Genomic DNA, 14,778 nt, shown 5'->3' on the forward strand with positions numbered 1-14,778 from the left:
TGATTATAGCTGTATACATGTATTTATGTATGTTTAAATAGATTTATTCTTGTACATTGGCCATATATGTATTCATTTCATTTCATTTCCTTAATCCTTGAGTGTTTTTTAATCTTTTGTCTGCAATAATTTTTATTTATATATTTTTTATTTCCGCTTCATCTTAAGATTATGTTGAAGTCATGGGGCTATATTTGTAGGCATTGGTTCTTCCGAAAGCTTTTTCTTTTCTTTTTGTACTCTGTTACACAATTCTGTTTTTAAGAGAAGCGAGATTCTTGGTTGAGTGTCGAGAGACTTCGTGACATGTTTGTTGTGAGTGGTTATTCGAATATTTTCATGAGTACATGTTTTTTCTTTTATTTTGTCCATAAAATTTTTCAGTTTTCAAAATTATAAATATTCAGATTTAATGATTTGGCTAAGTATTCTCCTTCAAAGTTCAAACATATTTAAAACTGTGAAATTTTGCTATTTGTTCTTGTTTGGATCTTCATTTACATGTTTCAGCTTCACTAAAAAACCAAGTTTTGTATTTTTTTCATTTATGCTTTACTTGTTTTTTTAGATATTGTGTTGTACAAGCTAGGAAATCTTGGAACATGACATTGGATGGGTTATTCTGTGAAATCATTAAAATATGAAAATTGAAGGAGAATCAATATGCTAAATGTGTCCTTTGGTTACCTATTAGTAGTCATGTCATTTGAAAGGTTGCTTTATTTGAAGAGTTGCTGTGTGAAAGTGTAAATATGATAATCAAAGAAGCACCATTAGGCCAAATGATTAGCCTGATTTCCAAATTAGCAGTCCGTAAGTCATTTGTGTTTTTCGATGCTCTTTGCTTTGCAATCCGTGGTGATAGCACCTTGAGATTGAAAAGCGTTTGTTTGAGCTTTTATATATCTATAGTGTCTTTTAATATGTGCCCTTTGGATCGATCGTGATACCAATATACATGTATTTAGGTATGTTTAAACAGATTTATTCTAGTACATTGGCCATATCTGTATTCATTTTGTTTTATTTCCATAATCTTTGTGTGGTTTTTTTTATCATTTGTCTGTATTAATTTTTTATGTGTATCTTTATTTCTGTTTCATTTTAAGGTGATGTTGGAGTCATCAATGGCTATATTTGTTGGCATTGGGTCTTTCGAAAGTGTTTCTTTTTTTATGTACTTTTAAGCACAATTCTGTTTTTTTTGGAGAGGTGAGGTTCTTTGTTGAGTGTCAAGACACTTAGTGACCTGCTTGTTATGAGTGATTATTTGAATATTTAGAACTACCGAATTTTCCTATTTGTTTTTGCTTGGAGCTTGATTTACATGTTTCATCTTTTCTAAAAACCTAAGGTCTGCATTTTTTTTTCTTTTATGCTTTATTTGTTTTTTCGCATCTTGCTTGGTACAAGCTAGGAAATTTTGGAACTTGACATTGGATGGGTTACTCTGTGAAACCATGAAAAGATGAAAATCAAAGTAGATCAATTTTTTCAAATGTCTCACTTGATTTACAAATTGGAAGTCCTTAACTTTGTGTTTTTTTTTAAGCTCTTTTCTTTGCTGGTATTACAATGACACCTTCAGATTGAAAAACTTTCATTAGCACTTGTATATATTTCTGCTGTATATATATGCATAACTTTGTGTTTTCTTCAGATTTCCATATTATCAGTCCATAATTTGTATTTTTTTATTCTCTTTTCTTATACATGTATTTACATTAACATATGTTTAAACATATTTATCTTTGTACATTGGCGATATCTGTATTCCTTTCCTTTTCTGTTTGTTAGTTCTGGGGGATAAGACCAATCTCAAGAGGGAGTACTTGAAGCGAACCTCAGTAAGGGACCACACACTTTCTGATCCAGTGCCCTCATCCTCCAGCATGACATGTTGCCAAAACCTCAAGAGGAGGTTAGCCCACAGGCATCGACCAACCAAGAGACCCTGCAACACATAGTCCAACTTGATCCACCTCATAAGCTTAGGCCCAACCCGAGTGAGTGCCACCAGCTGGAGCCAATTCAAGTTGAGTGCACAACGTGCATACCTAGTGCCAATTTCAAATCAGCCAGTGTTGTTCTTGATGAGTCAGCACTCCAGCTAGGCTTGCATCAGTGGTAGCAAGGGGCCACATCACCATGATGCAATAAGACTGTTAATAAGGGGACAATACCATCCCTAACGTTTTTCTGTTCTTCTCTCTTTTCATTATTGCGATATCTCTTAGTATGGATTCGGGTCTGGTGGGGAAACGAGGCAACCCACCTTCATTGACTATCTTAAAATCTATGGTCAGGTCTCAAAATTACCTTAATACAAAGTTTAGTAGCCATTTGGCTGGAGGGTTATCTCCCCCTCGAAGTGGGAGACCTTCATTTCTTCTTGCTAATTGTGCCCTCATTAACCCAATTTTCATGCTAACCAATTTCTAAGCTAATGTCATATGCAGGATTATCATAGGAGCATTTTGTATCAGAGCATCAAGCCTGGATGGTCGGGTGAAAGCACGATGGCAAAGCGGGTGACGTTGAAGGAATTGTTAGCGTTGTTTGCAGGGGTCAAAAATAGATGGAGTCACCAAATCGAAACATGGAGGAAAGGATGATGGAGCAAAGATATGAAGAGGTCAACAGAAGGCTAGGGACCATGGACACCATGATGGCTAAGATGCAATCTGACCAGTTAGACCTCAGGATAATGCTCCAACAATTAATACAACAGGAACAACTAGGCAACAAAGGTTAGACATCATATTAGGAGATGAATGGAGAAGAAGGGAGCATGGATCGAGCGACCACTCCTCCCAATGACTTAGATGGAAGGAGATAAGTAGGTGGAAGTCATAGAGAAGAAGGCTCTGCTTCCTAGGTAAGAACACCTAAACTTGACTTTCCCAGATTTTCAGGCAACAACCCCTGAGTTGGGTCTTTAGGACAGAGCAGTTTTTTGCCTGCTAGTCGATCCCCTGTCATCAATAGGTGACCCTGGCAGCCATTCACTTAGAAAGGGATGCTATTTGATGGCTTTGCTGGTACAAATCCTAGATAGACAACCTCTTTGGGCTAAATTTGTGTAGGTTGTCACCATTCAATTTGGACCTTCCACATATAGCAACTTCAACATCTAGCTCTCATAGTTGAGGCCAAAGGGATCTGACAAGAAATGTCAATCATAATTCGAGGGAATCAACAATATGGTATTGGGATGGCCGAAGGAAGCATTGATTGGGTTGTTTGTTGGCAGGCTGGGAGAGGACATCAAGATTGAAGTCCAAGCGGGTAGACCGAATGACCTTCTGGACTCTTTTGAAGTAGCTAAAATAGCAGAAGAGAAGATTGAAAGCGCAAGCCAATATGAAGAGGAGTGCAAGACACTGAGGGCTCCTTTTATGGAAGATAGGGAGTGAAGGCAAGGATACAATTGAGGCCAAAGGACAGGAAAGTATGGGGCAGAAGGCAGAAGGGTGGCGATAAAACAAATTTCAGTGGACCAAATGAAGGAATAACGAAGGAAGGGCCTTTGCTACCATTGTGCAGACAAGTGGTTGCCCAAAGATCAATGTAGAGATCTCTACATGTATTTAGTAGAGGACTCAGAGGATAGTTTGTGGAAGCTCCAGAACAACTAATTGAAGAGGAAGGAATGCTAGAGATCTCCTTAGATGCCTTTTCTGGAGTAGATGTGCCTCAAGTGATGAGGTTGACAGGGAGACTCAATGGGAAAGTGGTCAACATGCTGGTTGAATCCAGGTTGACCCTATCATGTTCTCAAGTCTGGGCCAGTCTTTTACTACCTTTAGCTTTTATGCCTCTATCTCTACCTTCTTTGTGAAGTTACATGCCTTAGGTAGGATATATGCTACTGTCTGAATTGACACTTAGATAATTTGGCGGAGAGCTAATGCTGGTGTAGTACTTCCAAAACCGTGCATAAGTCTACTAAATGATCTTTCCATGGCCTGCTGCAGACCAAGATATCATCAAAGAAAACTATGACTTTCTCTCAAATATGGTTTGAACACTTCATCAAATTTTGAAAGGTGTCTGGGGCATTTGTTTATCTAAAGGGCATTATGATGAACTCATAGTGCCCTCCATATGCTTCGAAGGTAGTCTTCGGAATATCACCTTCAGCCATTAATATTTGATGATACCCAACGCGCAAGTCTAACTTGGAAAAATAGAAGGCAGCATGTCATTCATCCAACAACTTTTTGACTTATGGGACTGGATATTTGTCTTTTTCTCTTGCAGCATTTAACCCTATGTAATCCATACAAAATCTCTAATGACCATGTTCCTTTTTAACTAAAAGCACTCACGCAGCAAAAGGGCTATGGATGGGCCTAATAATCCCCATTTTCAACATTTTCTGCACCATTCATTCAATCCCTCTTTTTTGGAACTAAGCATCCCTATTCACCTTAGGCACTTCCTTTTCCAGCTCTAATATGATGGTGTGCTCATGTCCTCTTTGGGATGGCAGGGATGTTGGCATTTAGAAGACATCCTAAAATTCTGCAAAAACCCGCTTAAGTTCAGCTGGGTACTTCTGAATTTCTATCCTCCATTTCTGGTTGTTGTCTTCCACCTTTTCCATACATAACCAGCAAGCTATATTGGAGGCTCTTAGCTCCTTGAGCATCCCTTTTCCCTTAGTTTCAATATGCGGAGGGCTTTGCTGGGCACTCAACACCACTTTCTTCCTTTGGTAATTGAAGCATATTGCCATTCCCACAAAGTCCCATGCAATCTGCCCTAATGATCTCAATTATTGGACACCAAGAATGACATCCACCCCTTTGATGGGTAGAATGTGTACATCGACTTCAAATTCAGCTCCCTACACCTCCAACTTGTTGGCACATTTCTCTTCACTCTTAAATTCTTCCTGTGCATCAAACAGACCCTTAGATTGAAGGAGGGAAAAATTTATCCTGTAAATTTTTTCAGAAAAATTTACCATGGTAAATTCACCATGTTAAATTCTTCTTGTGCATCAAACGGGCCCTTAAGGACAAGGTGGACCTTGAGGTGGAAGAGTTGATGCAATAAGACTGTTAATAGGGGAACAATACCATCCTAATATTTTTCTTTTTGTTTTTTCTCTCCTCTTATTATCATGGTATCTCTTAGTGTGGATTTGAATCTAGTGGAGAAACAAGACAACCCATCTCCCTTGACTGTCTTAAAAGTTGTGGTCAAGGTTGAGCAACTGTAACAATTATGTTAAGACGAAGTTCGATTCAGCTGAATGGTTATTTCCCCCCACACACAACATCCCCCCCGCGAAGTGGGAGACCTTTATCTCTTCTTGCAAATTGTACCCAAATTAGCCCAATTTCCCAACTAATGTCATCTGTAGGATTATCATAGCAACACACCCATGCGGTGCTCACATGGTTTCCAATTTGAGCACTACCCTCCAGCCCGTGCCTTGCCATTTTGGGTGTGCCACACACTAGCTAATTTCATCCACTAGTGTGCCACATACCGTTGACACCAAAAAGGAGAGTGTGATACTTGGTCTTCACACGGTTTCCTTTTATAGCTGCCACCTCTGCCAAGCAGTTGCCAACCAAGCAACACCTCAACACCATTGGGGCACCAACTCATCACGCGGGCCTTCCATTCCAGCTCGCACTTTCTTAGGCAGGTATCCTATATAGAAATTCCCTAAAAATGAGCTGCCCAACATAGATCTACCAAGGAGCGGCACAGATCAAGATCATCATATAAACCAGATAATAAGATAGCTCTTTCTTGGATTCTTTCATTCATTGTTAATGGCGCAAGCCATAAGACTATTTCCTTTTTAGTCTGTATCATTCATTCAAGTAGCTAATGAAAACTTTGAGTTAGAATTCATGTGTTATCTTAATCTCTTTCTCTCTCTCTCTCTCTCTAAGGGCTTCTAAACATTGCTTGTGTTCTTTGAGGTAGTACAGACCACTAGAATGCCGCTCTCTTCATTGTTGCCAAGCACCAACTTCACCGTTGTCACCGCAACCTTAGAAATGCCGGCAGTCCACTGATGTCCTTCTATGATCTGTATATCGCAACTCTACCTAGACGTGGAGTTCTTTGGCTTAACCACCCCTCTGCTACTTGTTGAGGCAGCAACTAGTCTGCAGTAAGAGGAAAGTTTATTAACTTTCCTCTTGTGCGGAAGTTTTTCTCTTTCTTTTTATTTCCTTTGTTGTTTCCATCGATTCTCTCCATTATATGTCTGTAAGGTGAACCATCCACAGTCCTAAAAGATTAATGAACGCTTCTGCAAACTTAAGAAAGAGTCGGGCTGGCCGAAGGCTTTGGGGAAACCTTTGCTGCCGCGCGGGCCGGATAAGGCTTGAAAAGTCTGCCTGTGACAGAGAGGTTAGGCATGTACAAAAATCCTTGCCTAGTGAGGAGGCCTGGCATCACGTAGCGAGCATGATGATGATGATGTTAGGTGCAAGGGCCATGAAAGAGAAGAAGGCTAAGGGCAATTACTTGTGGCCAGGGACTGATTCACAGGCAGCTGTAAGAGAATGTTCACAGGCCAAGTGAGAGGTCAGACTTGTCTTTTCTGACCAAATCCAATCGCAGGTCTCTCTCTTTGAGATGAGGCCAATGGCACTAGCTCTGCTGAGGACGAACAGTGGAGATGTGAAGTTGGAGCGACAACTATAGGTCAGGTTACTTGATTCACTGGTTTTCAGTAGCTAGCAGTGGAGTCCAGCTTTGGGTTTGACTTATGTTATGGATCTCGTTGAGATGAATCCAATGGTATGTGGCCTCTAGTGAACTGGGCACTATACTGAATGTGGGTGGTCAGTGACTGTTCACCTTTTTATGGTTGGGAGAGTGGAGCAGAGAGAGAGAGACAGAGAGAACTAGTGTAATGGTTAGTGCTCACAAGAGTGACCTAATCTGTCCTCGACAGCCATGGTGTGAGGCATTAGACTACTAGGCCAATGGTGGCGATCAACCGGCGTTGGCTGGATGCAGTGGCAACAAGTTGAGGAAGAAAAGGAGAGAGAGGAAAGTTGAAGGGGGAGACCTCGGCATGGGGACGATGCCTACCAGTGGGTGCCGGCTGAAGCGATGGAGGAGCTAGAGACATTGGAAGTTGAGCTCATCAGTGGGAAGGTGTCTCATCAGTGGGAAGGTGTCTGTGGCTGAAAAAATGATGCTATTGTCCATCATCTTCTTCATAAGTCTTTCAATCTTGTTCTTTTGGATGTGACATATCAGTACATCGTAACATTGATAGGCTTGGCCCAATCCTTGAGAATGATGTGTTGATCCTAGGAGCGAGGAGGTGGTAGACCCTTAGGTTCTTCAAAAAACAGACTGGAAAATTTATCCATGACTATTTGTAAGTCATGTGAAACCTTGGGTTCTTGTTCAAAATAAAAGGTTCTTTCCAAAGTCGGAGCAAAAAATAGTCGTATGCTTCCTCTTGTTTGCAAAATCTTGAGGGTGTGTTTTAAAGATATGTACCTTTGTTGGTTTTGAGCTTTCAAATGGTGATTTTTCCTTCAATTCTGGCCTTTGACTAAAGTGATTGTGTAACTCAATTTGAAACAGAAGAAGTACATGCCTAATGTGGCTTGATGATTTCTGTGGCCTAAGATGGGCATGTCATGATAATGATAATGGTGATGGCCAAATTGAAGTTTATGCTATGTGATGTTATTGAAATGCATATGGCTGCAAAGCCAGCCTAGACTAAGGGCCTTGTTTGTGACGATGATTTGTAAAACAAGACCATGGCGACCATGTAGACCAAAGGTCCTATTCATGATGAGACTTAAAGCCTAGAAATTGGGCCAATGTAGGCTAAGAGCCTTGATTGCGATGACTTATGGAACTTGGTGGGAAGGCCAGCTTAGACCAAAGGTCTTAACTATGCTGTGACTCAGACCTGGCAGTGAGCCAATATGGATTGAAAAATATCTAAACACAAATTGCTGAATGATTTCGGCCATTTTTTGCCCTAAATTACTTTGACCATATGTTGGGTTTATTGCTACATTTTATTCAAAATCCATGTACCTGCTAAACATACACTTTCACTTGTTTGCCTAATGTGTACATGTGTGTTTCGTGATTCTTGAGCATAATTCTAGTGTTGGGCATTATCTTGGAGGCCGGAGTGATAGAGATTGATTAGGTTAGTGTAATCTAGATGATATCCCTAGAGCTATTTGACTATCCACCGATGCCTAGTGAACTATGGATGATGTTGGTAGTCGGATGTGAAACAAGCCCATTGTAAAAAGGTTAAGGGGCCATGTGTAGTGGCATAGGAGCTTAGGTTCTATGCATTCAATATTGTTCTGTTTGTCCTGGGACTTTATTCTCCACGAGTTAACCTATTATGTTGAGGTTGAGGCCCACGTTGATATGAGCTCCACCTAGTCTCCTGAAGAGCGGGAGTTTTTGATGGAAAGTCATTCTCAGTTGAGCTACTACATGAGGAGTTAGTCCCTATCGTATGGCAGTGAACTGTGGGAGTTCTACTGTAATAGCCATACTAAACTCAAAAACTTTTCATTTGAGGGTCACAGAGGGGCTGCCTATTTTACCTACTTTATCCTCTGGGTGACTCTCTGACTATATGCTACCAATGGTCAGGCTCAAACCATCCAAAGTGGATGCAACATTGTTATTGCTAAGAAAATGTGTGTATGTATTGCAACTATTGATATTACAATGAGCATTGTTACATGGGTCATGTGCACTTGTTAGTTTTCCCTTTTCTCTTCAACTCTCTGACATTCATAGGGGTCTGGTCCTATCTTATCAGGCAATGAGTTTTTGGGATCCGTACCTTACTCAATGGTTGTATTGACAATTTTAAATTTTCATATTTTTAGGCACTTATCCAGCAGCCAATCCAACACATAGATTGAGACACTCGTCCAAGGAGTAGGGGAAATTTTGGGAGAAAGATGTTGCCACCATCCTTTTTTTATCTCTATTTTTGGAGGCCCTCTGATTGTGCATGTTTGTGTCATATGAGTTTGTTTACATATATGTAAATATAAAAAACATGGAAAATTCTCATGCTTGCATTTTCACTTCAGCCATAGATTACTAGCCTTTATCAGTGTTTGTGACATTACACTGAGAGTTGATCTCTTCATGAAATACAATATTGAACTGAAACTATTATAACATTGTATTGCAACAGTTGTTTTGACATTTCTTGCTCATTTCTCAATGAAAATCAATTTTGTCAATTTGAGACTGATCTGTTCTTGGCCTAGAAAAGTTCTATAGAGTTTGTCGATCCTTGTTGATGCTCAAATGAGAGAAATAAATAAAATATATGGTGCATAACCATTATATTATATACTTAATGGTGGAGATATAATGGGTACCAAAAACGAGTGTCTAGGTTTAATGTATCGGGATCACGAGATTGAACAAGATCAAAGATTTGGGATAAATCCAAATCTAAAGAAAATCTAGAAAAAGCATCTGAGATGTGATAGAAAACTGAGATGAGAGTCCCAGATCAAATATTTGGATCTAAATGAAAATAGATCATGGATCTAAGATATTGATGAAGAGCTTTGCATGAAGCTCTAATGATATTAAAATCAATAAACTTAGGTATATGTGACACATGACCCATGTTTATGCAAAAAAATATTGTTTAAAATCAAATGTTTGTTTTTCCCTTGCTTTAGGGTTCGGATGGAGATAAACATAGATCATAGATTTGTGTGAGAAATGATTTTGAATTGTAGCTTCAAAGATATGAAAAATGATAAATCTAGCTATATGTAGCATATAACCTAAATTTATGTAAAAGAAAGTTATCTAAAATGAAATGACCATTTGGCCCGTGGTGTAGGTTTCTACAGTTCTAATGAGTTGAATCCATTGTCTGGAGTACTTTTAGATAAGCTTTGATCAAAAGTTTAGTAAAACTTCCTCTCAGATTATTGTAAATAAAAATTAAAAAAAAACACACACACACACAACTCCACATATCAATTTATAATGGGAAACTAAGGTATGTTGGAAAATCAGGTTTTCATTGAATTTTCCATAGGCAGACCTGGGGACACTCAAATAAGTTACTCACAGATGGGGATATTCTTGAAGATCAAATTTGATCTGATTTAGCTGAAATGAGCTCGATAACAAATGTAGATGTAGTAAGTATTAAGTTCTAGATACGTAGGAAATTGAATTAAATTCAATCTAAAGCACTGAACTCAAACAGAAGTTAGGGTGAGTATGTATGAACTTTTACCAACTTGTACCTTAGCTTGAGTTCATTCTATTCGGTTGAGCTCAAATCCAGCTCAAGCCCTGAAAATAGGGTGAGGAGAGAGAAGGAAGTAAGCTCTAGAAATCTAAGAATTGAAATTGAACTCAAACTATGATGAATGCACTCAAACTGAACCAAGAGAAGATAGATTTAAGCATGATGAACATGACCCTAACTTGGTTCGAGCTGATTACACTCGGTTGAGCTCAAATCTAGCTCAAATTCTAAGAATAGAGAGAGGAAAGAAGTGAGCTTCATGAACTTAGAAACTGAAATTGAACTTAAACAATGATGAATAAACTCGAACCGAGCTAAGGGGAAGTAAGTTTAGGTTTGATCAATATATTTGATCTCAATCTGAGCTCACTCTACTTGGTTGAGCTTAAATGCAGCTCAAACCCCAAAAATAGTGTGAGAAGAGATAAAGAAGTGAGCTCTACAAACCATTGAACTTAAATTGAACTCAAACTGTGATGAAAGGACTCAAACTGAACACTAAGGGAAAATAAATTTAAGCATGATGAATGTGACCTACCTTTGTTTGAGCTGACTTGATTTAGTTGAGATGAAATTAAGCTTTGATACTGCTAAATAGGAGAAAGAGTGACACCGTGGAACATATAAGTTAGTCTAGAGCTGAAATTTAGACAATGCAACTCAAAGTAATGAAATAATACTTATTTTTCACTGATGTGAACTTATCCTACGCTTGGTTGAGCTTAAAAATGTTAGGATGAGCTTAAAATTGCAGATTTTAGGTCCCATGTGTGCTTATTTGACTTGGGCAGAAGGTTGGTGAGGTAACTCTAACTACTCCAAGAGTCTTGTAGAGTTGGGAATTACTCTATTTGAGCTTGTTTTAAAAAATTACCAAAACTCTTGGATTTTCCAAAGTTTAAGTGCAAAATGGTAATTTGATAGGGTGACAACAAGCTACTTGTTTTACTTTTCCTACCCTTTAGTTGTTTGTTACCTAAATAGGTTCGCATTCTAGTTCAAGTGAAAGACTTTCAAGTTTTGAAACAGAGGGAAAATGGGTTGAATTTAAAGCACCTTAATGCAAGAAAAATAAGATTTAGAAAAATTTGGGTATTCTTGAAATCACATGCAGTGACAAGAAATGGCAACATCAACATGACCACCTTATGAATAGATAGAAAAATAGAGCACAATGTGATATCGAATTAAGACATAAACTTTCATCCATGACCATTGTTACAGATTGAAGGAGACGAGAGAGAGATGTTGAGGAAAGGAGAGGGCGAGAGAGAGAGAGAGAGAGAGAGAGAGAGAGAAATGAGCCAAAGAGATTCACCATTAACGTAACCCTAATCTCCTTTTAAAGAGATTAGGGCTGGCGGTACAAACTTTACAAAGACAGTCCAACTACTATAAGAAAGTATTTAAAGACCTCATCTCTAACTTTCTAATATTTCAAAAACACTCTTTAACACTCCCCTCAAGCTGGAGCATATATTATCAATCATGCTCAGCTTGTTACAACATCTCAGAAAATCGCCTATGGGAAGAGCCTTGGTGAGGATATCAACAGCCTGATCTTTTGAGGAGACATGAATGGAGCTAACAATTCCTTCTTGAACTAGGTCCTGAACATAGTGGCAATCCACTTCGATGTGTTTCGTCCTCTCATGGAAGACAAGATTGGTAGCAATATAGGTCGCTGCCTTGTTGTCACAATACATCTTCATTGGAAGATTCACTGGAAATCCCAACTCTAGAAGCAATGATCTGACCCATGTCATTTCAGACGCAGTTTGAGCCATAGCCCTATATTCTGATTCAGCACTAGATCGAGCTACCACATTCTGTTTCTTACTCCTTCAAGAAATAAGATTACCTCCCACAAAGACACAAAAACCTGTAGTAGACTTCCTGTCATCTACAGATCCTGCATAATCAGCATCACTATACGCTTCGATGTCAACACCTTCTCCCTTTTTGAACCATAACTCATTTCCCGGGGCTGATTTGAAGTATTTGACAATCATTAGAGCAGCATCCCAATGAACCTTCCGGGGTTTTTCCATGAACTGACTTAGCTTATTCACAACAAAGCTAATGTCGAGGTGAGTGACAGTCAAATATAACAGTTTTCCTATCAGAGATCTGTAAGATCTAGAATCAAAAGACTTTGATTCATCATCATGTATATGAATGCGAGGATTCATAGGAAGCGTGACAGGTTTAGCCCCCAATAAACCTGTTTCCTGCAGAATATCAAAAGCATATTTTCTTTAAGATACTACAACTCTTTACTACTACGAGCCACCTCAATACCAAGAAAATAACGGAGTTGTCCAAGGTCTTTTGTGACAAAGTGTTGTTGTAAAAACTCATTTGTCCAAGCTATTTCTTGATTACTTTCTCCAGTGAGAACAATATCATCCACGTATACAATCAATATCACTATACCAGATGTGCCTCGCTTGATAAACAATGAGTGATCAAGCTGGGATCGTTGAAATCCACACTTAGATAAAACCTCAGTTAGCTTATGGAACCATGCACGAGGACTCTGTTTAAGACCATAAATAGTATTCTTTAATTTGCATACCTTGGAACACTTTCCCTGTCACTCAAAACCAGGTGGTTACTGCATATAGACGGTTTCAGACAGGTCTCTATACAGAAAATCATGTTTCACATCCAGTTGAAATAGAGGCCACTCTCGCTAGACAACAAGAGATATAATTAGTCGAATAGTGTTCAACCAAGCCACGAGCGAAAAGGTCTCAAAGAAGTCAATGCCATAAGTCTATGTATATCCTTTAGCAACAAGACGTGCCTTGAACCGTTCAACTGAACCATCAGAATGATACTTGATGGTAAACACCCATTTGGAGCCAACCACATCACAGTGCATCGGTGGATCCACCAAATCCCAAGTCACCCGAGAGATAAGAGCATCCATTTCCTTCTACATGGCTTGCCGCCACCTTGAATCTAATAAGGCTTGATGGTGAGAAGACGGGATGATGTGGCTTGACAAATCTCGATCAAACTGCACTAAACTTATACTCAAATGGTCAGTAGAGACAGAATTAGAAATCGGATGTAGTGTGCACTGTCGCTTGCCCTTGCGAATAGCAATGGGGAGATCATCTGCAGTGTGATCGTCATTTAAACCCGAGTCAGTCTTATCAGTGGAGCTTACCTCTTGAGAAGGCGCTGGTGGGCGGTTGAAAGAGGAACCCAGACGACGAGTGTAAACTAATAGAGGATCAAGGAAATGTTCACATGACATAGATTGAGATGGAGGGATCGACTCAAGTGACACTGGTGGAATAGGAAGAGGAACTAGTATAAGCATCTTAGACGAAGAAGGACTCGAAGGGGAAAAATTAGGACAAGATTCAAAGAATGTAACATCCACACTGATAATCTCTTTCTTGGTTAATGGATCAAAGCACTTATATCCTTTTTTATTGGTAGAGTATCCAATGAATACACATTTGATGGCTTAGGCAGTAAGTTTGTTTTTGTCTAGGCCTAAGATGTGCGCAAAGCAGGTGCATCCAAACACTTTATGAGGTATATGAAATAATGGTCGATCTGGATATAAAAAGTTGAATGAGAATACATTCTTGGATGGCTGACGAGGGTAATCTATTAATGAGATAGCATGCGGAAAAAATCGCATCACCCCAAAAATAGGTAGACATGTGTGAATGCAACATGAGGGTACAGGCCACATTTAGGAGTTGTCGATGTTTACGTTCGGCAACACCATTTTGTTGGGACGTGTGAGGACAAGTATATTGAGGCCGAATTCCATGATTGACATAAAATTGAAGTAGCACGAAAGATTTGAATTCAAGAGCATTATCAGTGCGAATATTTTTGACAATGAAACCAAACTGAGTTTTTATTTCTTTGACAAATGTCGGAATAATACATATGACTTCCGATCTTTCTCGTATCAAGAATACCCAACTGACTCTAGTAAAATCATCAACCAAAACAAGATAATACAGAAAACGTGAGTGAAAAGGAACCCGACTAGGACCCCCACACATCCACATGAATGAGATCAAATGGACTTTGACTCGATGGAAAGCTGCTCTGTGTATGTTTGCCTAACTGGCAGGCATCACATAAGAAGGACTCTGATGCAGTAATACCTGGAAACATGCGACGAAGTTTGAACACTGATGGATGACCTAGTCTGAGATGCCACTGGAAAGGAGAAGTCTTCGAGGAGAATGATGATGCAGCAACATTTATTGGGACAAACAAGAAATAGAGACCCTTACGTTCATGGCCGCCACCAATTACCTTCTCAGTTAGTAAGTCCTAAAAAGAACATGAACCAGGGCAAAAAATGACTCTACACTGTAAGTCAATAGTCAACTGCTTAACAAATAACAAATTAACAGGAAACTGAGGAGCATAGAGCACGTGAGTAATAGTGCCTAAATGTGGGAGATAAATATCACCGCTGCCCAACACAGGAGATAGCTTGCCATTAGCCAGTC

The sequence above is a fragment of the Nymphaea colorata genome, chromosome 10 (genome assembly GCF_008831285.2).
Source record: "Nymphaea colorata isolate Beijing-Zhang1983 chromosome 10, ASM883128v2, whole genome shotgun sequence".
Taxonomy (NCBI): domain Eukaryota; kingdom Viridiplantae; phylum Streptophyta; class Magnoliopsida; order Nymphaeales; family Nymphaeaceae; genus Nymphaea; species Nymphaea colorata.